This window comes from Seriola lalandi, unplaced genomic scaffold (genome assembly GCF_002814215.2).
Source record: "Seriola lalandi dorsalis isolate HSWRI2012SDOR001 ecotype SW California unplaced genomic scaffold, Sedor1 jcf7180002054572, whole genome shotgun sequence".
Lineage (NCBI taxonomy): Eukaryota > Metazoa > Chordata > Actinopteri > Carangiformes > Carangidae > Seriola > Seriola lalandi.
This window is the reverse complement of record NW_019525125.1, coordinates 121,130-129,023: the sequence shown is the minus strand read 5'-3', so window position 1 is coordinate 129,023 and position 7,894 is coordinate 121,130. Positions and strand designations below refer to the sequence as shown.

At 37.2% G+C, this 7,894-nt stretch overlaps 1 pseudogene; it reads left to right on the top strand.

Moving 5' to 3' along the window:
* Positions 1–3,884: 3,884 nt before the first annotated feature.
* On the top strand, positions 3,885–7,582 carry LOC111663081 (nuclear factor 7, brain-like; annotated as a pseudogene).
* The last annotated feature ends 312 nt before the right edge of the window (positions 7,583–7,894 follow it).

Below are 7,894 nucleotides of genomic sequence, written 5' to 3'. Positions count from 1 at the left end.
AACAGGTATTTTAATATAATTTTATAACTTTTTTGTTGTTTACATTGTGTACAACGAAATGTAAATACAGTTCTGTTTCATTTGTTTCATCCATCTGAATCTCCTTCCTTGTGTTTTTACTTCTCTTTATATTCAGTGTTTTCTATGTGGTGAGAAGCCAGCTCAGTGTTGTCAGTGCAACGTAGTCACTGGCTGGAGAAAGAAGATGGCGGAGGTTCAGAGTGAACGCAGTGGCTCCAGTTTATCTCAGTGATGCTTCATCTGACTAAATACGGCAGCTGACAGGAAGCCGGCAGAGCTCGCACTGACCTCAGCAGACTGGAGGAGGACACTTACTGTAGTTTATATGTAGAGCTGCACAATTAATCATGTTCAGTCATGATTTTAGCTTCGATGCTTCACACACAATCATGATTCATCAGTGATATTGGAACCATTGGAGTCATAACTGTGGTGCCCTGATCAATAATCATCATGAAGCTGGTTCTTATTCTACAGTGATAAACTGCTGTTGTCTCTGACTGGACCGTCTGTTAGATTTGACACTAAAGTGAACTTATTGTGCAGCTGCATTAGAAGCATCAATCCTCCCTCCATCTGTGTGTGTTTGGTCTTTACTCTGTGTGACTGCGCCCCCTGCTGGAGCTCATTCACTCTCTGAGCTGCTTCTAACCTGTCAGTGGGACTCCAGTGCCGTTCCTCTAGTGACATGCAGGCTCAGTGAAGCAGCGGTCACTCTTGGTGCTGATGGTCAACATGTGCTGCTCTCATGTGTTTCTCTCAGCTCTGTACAAAAGGCAGCCATTCTGCACTGACAACACAGAGCCCCATAGAAAAGCATGCAAAATAATCTTCATCACATCATCATCACCGGTCAACATCCTCATAATCATCCTAAGTGCCACAGTCATTAATATAATCATCCTGATCATCATAATCATCTTCATTATATCATCTGGAGACAAAAAATAGTTATATGCACTTAAAAAGCTGAGAAAATAGAGAAAGGTGGAGTTTACCAGCATTCAGTAGAAAATGAGAAACTAAATAAAAAGGAAAACACCAAAGAACAAGTGTCTTGTTGACTGTCATGCAAAGAAAACGCCAGCTACTCTGCTAGTTAGCTGCAGTTGTGTAACACTGTGTACTCCCTCATTTTAAATATGTGAATCTTATTATACTGATTTTCAAGGCTTGTAAACACACTAAGCATCTTTGTACTGTTCATGCTGCTATTTCTTTTTTATTTTGAAGGGGTTGGGGGTTATATTTGTTTATCACCATCAAGCATATGAATCAATACCTTCAGTTAACATTTGACCTTTTACATCGGGGTCAACAATGAACATTATTACTGGATGCTATAGAAGTACAATATAACATCACAGTGGTTCAGTTTCATTTGAAACTTTGTTTAAACAGCTTCATTACCCCAAAAAAGGTGAAATGAAGTGATGGATGTCTCACTATCCAAACTGTGTAATTTTACCTCTAACTGACAATTTTAACGTCACTTATCAAGTCAGATAATACCTTTCTGTTTCTGTAGTTTAGGTTTATTTCAACATTAATAAAGTTGTCATTGTAGCTGCTGCACTTTTTCAATGCAGGAAAAAAGTGACATTCAAAGAAACATTCCTACTGACATTTTAGTTGAAACATGAAAGGTGGTACATTTGAAATCAACTTTCAAATTTGTGAGAACTGCATTATTCATGACAACAACAAAATGAGATTTCACTGCTTTATATATATATATATATATATATATATATATATATATATATATATATATATATATATATATATATATATATCCAGACCATTTTGGACAAAGTCTAGATCACATATACTACATAATTAGGACTTCTCAAATCCTGACCAGATTATTCCCGACAAGCCAAAAGCTCTGAAAACACAGTGCACCACTTGCTGTGGTGAAGCCAGTGTTTTGATTCTCAAAGAGGGAAAACCTTTAATGTCCCTCGTAGCGTTTTTTCCAAATGAGCGACTGAAACATGGGTTCATGGATAAACAGGGGACAAGAATTACTGCACAGAAAACAGTTTTCTGTGTCAAACACTCACCGTCTGTTGACTTCAAAGGTGGCTTTGAAGAGTTTGTAGCTAGACAACGACAGCTGAAGTCCATTCAAAATCCCGACAGAATTCAAACAGGTTCTCAAACCACTGCTGTAGCAAAATCCACTTCCCCCCACTAGCTAAATGGGTTTAAACATTTATATTATAACCAAAAGATGCCCACACATGTCTACAGACTTGCGTGTCGCCAGAGCGGTTAGTTATTAACCGTTGACGTACGCCACAATGTTTACTCCACTACGTTTACGTACAGGTGTGGAGCACAACATTGTATACAGCTAAGCTAATCATGCTAGCAATCGGAACTTGTGTATTCAGTCATCAATTTTAGTGGAAATAAATGATTATTTAACACACATAGAGAGAGAAATTAAACGTACTACAAACGTGGCTGAGGATTATGATATCTTTATTATTATTAATATTATTATTGTTATTATTATTGTTTTGATTAACACATTATTTAGTCTATAAAATGTTTGAAAATTAAGACAAATACTAACAGTTTCTCAGAGTTCAAGGTGGCCTCTTAAAATGTCTTTAGTCCAATTTTTACAGAATCCAAAGATGTCCAACTTGGAATTATATAACTGATTAAAGGATCAGCTGCCTCAAATTTAATAAGCTGCAAATGTTTGGCATTTTTATTTGATAAGTAACTTAAACGATGAATTGGTTAATACATTTTTTGTGATTTAATATTCTGTCACTTAGTTATAGTTTTTTAGCTCCATTTCAAATGTAACTTTTAAGACTATTGGTATATATTATTCAGTTAAGTGAAGTTACTTAAGTCAAAGTACCAAGTAGCCTATAGGCAAGTAACAAGTACAAGTAAAGTTTGTATTACAAGTAAAAGTCCTGCATTCAAAAGCTTACATTAAAATTACAAAAGTACTGTCAGGAAAAATTACTTAAAGTACCACAAGTAAAAGGACACATAAAGCAGATCATTTGTGCTGTTTTATTATAAATACATATACGTTATAGTAAATGATTACTATACACATAAATCTCTAGGCAGCCTTTTATTATTGTAGTTTGACAGTAAAAAATATAATTATTCTGTATCCTTTATGGCAGTTTCATATACAAAACTGCCAAAACTCATGATAACATTTTTCTGAATATAATTACATCATAAAAGCCTTATTTATTTTAAAAAGAAAAGTGTTTCATTATCTGGCTTTAAAATGCTGAAAACAAATCAGAATCTGTAGCTTGAACAAAGACAGAATGATGCAAGTTGAGACTCGTGAAAAAGGAAACTGTTTTAGAAAATACTTGATATTGCATTAAAAACTAAAATATTCTTAATGTACAGTAAAATGGTTTCCCTTTTTTCAAGAAAATTAGACTTAATGGACTAAATTGAAAACTAAAACTAATAAGAAACAACTTTTATGCACTGGACAGTGTATAATATTTCAGAAGTAGATCATATTTGTTTAATGAAAAATCTTTTACTTCAAACTAACTATAGTTGTTGAATATATGTAGTTTATAGAAAGTACAATATTGTTCTATGAAATGTGAATCAGAAGTATAAAGTAGCATGGAAAAGAAATACTCAATTAAACCTGAAACTTTGTTTAAGTAAATGTTCTTAGTTATTTTCAACTTTTTATTATTTGATAGTTAAAACGAAGCTTTTTGGTGGACTATTTCTTTAGATCTGTAACACAGGAACAGCACCACCTGGTGGAGACACAAACAAACAACACTTTAATTTCAATCATCTCTCCACCCATAACAAGTAAATGAAACCGAAAGTAGATGTGCAGAGTTGATCGGAGCAGAGACAAGACGTTACATTACAGGCTGGGATCTTTACTGAAGAACACAGACTCAGTGGATTGTAGAGAGAAAGTCGAAGGGACTGAACTTTGGTGAGTCTTGTAGCTAATTTAAAGAAATCTGAAAATCAGAGGAAATGGCTGAGAAGATTGCTCTTGTTGAAAGTTTCCTGAGTTGCCACGTGTGTTCAAAGACTTTTTTTTGTCTCTGAGCTGCAACCACAGCTTTTGTTCAAGCTGCCTGCATAAACTCTGGGAACAAGCTAAAAACTAAAACTGTCCCATTTGTAAAAGAAAATCCTCAAAGGATTATCCATCCATGAACTTTTCTTTTAAAGAACTCTCTGACTCTTTTGCTAAAATGCAGAACAATGGTTCACCTGAGACAGAAAAAGAGAAGGAGAAGGAGGAGGAGGAAGTGGTGTGTGATAAACATCCAGGAGTAGGTTGTTGGTTCTGTGAAGACGAGCAGAGAGCTGTGTGTCCTGTCTGTGAGTTTTCTCTCCACCAGAGTCACAAGGTGGTTCCTGTAGAACAAGCAGTCAGTGACCTGAAGGAGCTGCTGAAATCTGACATAAAGTCTCTACAGGACAAGAGGAACAAATACGAGGAAGTGGAGAAAACATACAGTGAAGTGATTCAACACTCCAAGAAGCAGCTGTTGTCCACAGAGAGGCAGATCAGAGCAGAGTTCAACAAGCTCCACCAGTTCCTGAAAGAGGAAGAGGAGTCCAGACTGGCAGCTCTGAGGGAGGAAGAGGAGCAGAAGGGGAAGACTATCAGCAGAGAGATGAAGATGATTCAGGAGCAGATCTCCTCTCTGTCAGACAGTATCTCTGCTGTTGAAGAAGACCTGCAGAAACACAACGTGCTGTTCCTCAGCAGTTATAAACCCACTCAGACCAGAGCCACAGCCCAGTGCTCACTGTCAGATCCACAGCTGCTCTCAGGAGCTCTGATAGATGTGGCCAAACACCTGGGCAACCTGTCCTTCAGAGTCTGGGAGAAGATGAAGGAGAAGGTCCACTTCAGTCCTGTCATTCTGGACCCAAACACTGCAAACCCCTGGTTCCATCTGTCTGATGATCTGACCAGTGTGAGACGTGGAGAAACAAAGCAGCAGCTCCCTGACAATCCAGAGAGATTCACTAAGTATGCCAATGTTCTGGGCTCTGAGGGCTTCAGCTCAGGGAAACACAGCTGGGAGGTGGAGGTGGGAGACTATCCTGTCTGGATTGTGGGTTTGACTAAAGAGTCAGTTGACAGAAAGGGGGAAGCATTTGCTTCACCACAATATGGAATTTGGTGTTTATCACATGCTGATGGAAAATACATCAATGGTGATGGTGAGACTGTCAAAATGAAGAAGAATCTCCAGAGGATCAGAGTCCAGCTGGACTATAACAGGGAGGAGGTGTCCTTCTACGACCCTGAAGACATGACTCACATCTACACTCACAGAGACACTTTCACTGAGAAACTCTTCCCATATTTTAATATTGGAAAGTCTGGTGACACCAAAACCTCTGATATCAAACTGTGTCACACTGAGATTTCTCTGTGATGTTCAGGGATGTTAGTTTTTCTCTCATGATGGTTTGAGGTTTATTACACTCTAAACTCATCATCACATTTATTATGTTTTCTTTCGTTCAGATTTATTCATGATGGTAACTCCTGCTGTTGATTTTCTGTTTTTGTTTCTCAGCTTTTCAAAAATAGATTTAGTTTGTAGATTGTGTCCCTTCTTAAAATAAAGATTAATATCCAAGAAAATGTGACAACAAACTGCTGAAGCTGTATCACATCATCAGGAGACAAACTTTACAAATCAGAGCTGTTCATTCCTCTACAGCTAGAATAGCTGAGAGGAGTGCCTCGGGGCGGAGCCCCGGTAATATATACATCAAAACGTGCGTCTTGATCCCGAAAGAGGTGCTATGACTTTTGGTGTTAAAATTCCAATTTTTCCCCAAATTATTCCCAAAATACTGGGAATAAATAATGCATTAGGAAGGCATTGGAATTTTCTTTAAAAACCCACAAAATTTCACCTTTTTTCTACAAAATTTCACCTTTTTTCTGAGTCACACAGCTCTCTCATACCTGCACGTAGAAATGTGATTCAAACTATAAAACGGAGGAAAACTTCTGCTCTCTCAAAAACACAACAACTGTTTTTACATAACATGTACATTTTTCAAACTATGAGCACTCAAAGGAGGAGTGGAAATCACTTTTTCTTCAAAGTTAGAGTGACAGCGTCAGTTGGCTAGAGTGCGTGAAGCAGTAAAATATAACCTTTATTTTTATTTTTAACTCAAGCTCACGGCCAAACCGTAAAAAGGAGACAAATAATTCTTTCTCAAAATGTAGACATAGTTGTTGGGATTCATAAAATGTAACTTTGACAGGCAGGGTCTGCACAAAATTTAAATGGGGGTGCCGAGTCTGGCAGCAATACCTGTCTCACTCTCATTGACACCTAATGTAATCGTCTTTTTTTTTTCAAAAGAATCTCACTCTGTCTTCGCACTGAGCTTACTCACTCATTTTAAGGAATATCTGAATAAAATAGAGACTGTAAGAAATTTCTGGCTTCAGTGTCTGTCACAGTGTTTTCGGTTTTTGAAAAGAAGTAACGGTTTTCTCATGATTTGCAATTGTTTGAAGCCATGTAGAAGCCAAATTCTGGGCAGATTTTCACATTGCCATGGCAACGGCAGCTCCTGACCCCATGCGTGCGCCTAGCAACCAGATAACCAACTCTCCAAGCTCTGCTAGCTTTACATTAGCCGCATGTTAGGTCTTAAATTACATTTAGTTAGGTCTTAAATATGTAAGTCCATTTACTGCTTTCTTTGTTGCTTTTTTTTTTTTTTGTTAAAAGAGTGAATGAAGTTGTGACGGTCTCCGCTGAGACAGAGGAGAGGAGAAGCTACTACCCCTCTCTCGCTGTCACTTCTAGTCGCGTTGCTCTCCTCCCCAGTAATGTTAAATTTAGCACCGAAAAAAACATAATAGTGGTAATTTAAATAGCGGTTCATGGGATTTATTAACCCTCAGGGGTCCCTCTGTCCTTTTTTGGAGATTTTCTTCACTTTTCTTTTTTGATTTGCTGATCATTTTGGCTGTGTTACAGCTGATGGTATGGATTTTTGCAAGAAAGCGTCTTTTTTGACATATTTTTAAAATCTAATGTCAGTTACTGTTACAGCTCTTTTATACACTGGTAACACATTTTGTACCCTCTGGGGTTCCTCGCGTCCAAAAAAGGACACACAAAGAAAATGCTATAAAATCATCATATATCAATATTTTTTTCTGCTTTTTTTTTGCATACATCTCTTAAACCACTTCAGTTCTGCTCAAACCTACCAAATGTTTATTAGTTTTCAGGATTTTAACCCTTTAAATGCCAGTTTGAAGACATGTTGCCTCTTGTTTGATTAAAAAAACAACACAGAATATGAGATATTGCCAACATAATACATGATGGAGGGATGTGACATTGTTTATATCAAAGTCTTTTATATCAAGACATTTCTGAAAACCAGAATATGATCAGGGTGACTTTTGAACACTGGAAATAAATCATGAACTCATCCCGGCAGTAGCCCCCGTGGCACTCAAAATTTCCCTGGAATTTTCTAGTATTCTGATTAATATTTTGATGATTTGATGAGTTTGATGAACTTTGGGTTTTGTTTTTTATACTTCGGGAACAGGTATTTTAATATAATTTTATAACTTTTTTGTTGTTTACATTGTGTACAACGAAATGTAAATACAGTTCCGTTTCATTTGTTTCATCCATCTGAATCTCCTTCCTTGTGTTTTTACTTCTCTTTATATTCAGTGTTTTCTATGTGGTGAGAAGCCAGCTCAGTGTTGTCAGTGCAACGTAGTCACTGGCTGGAGAAAGAAGATGGCGGAGGTTCAGAGTGAACGCAGTGGCTCCAGTTTATCTCAGTGATGCTTCATCTGACTAAATAC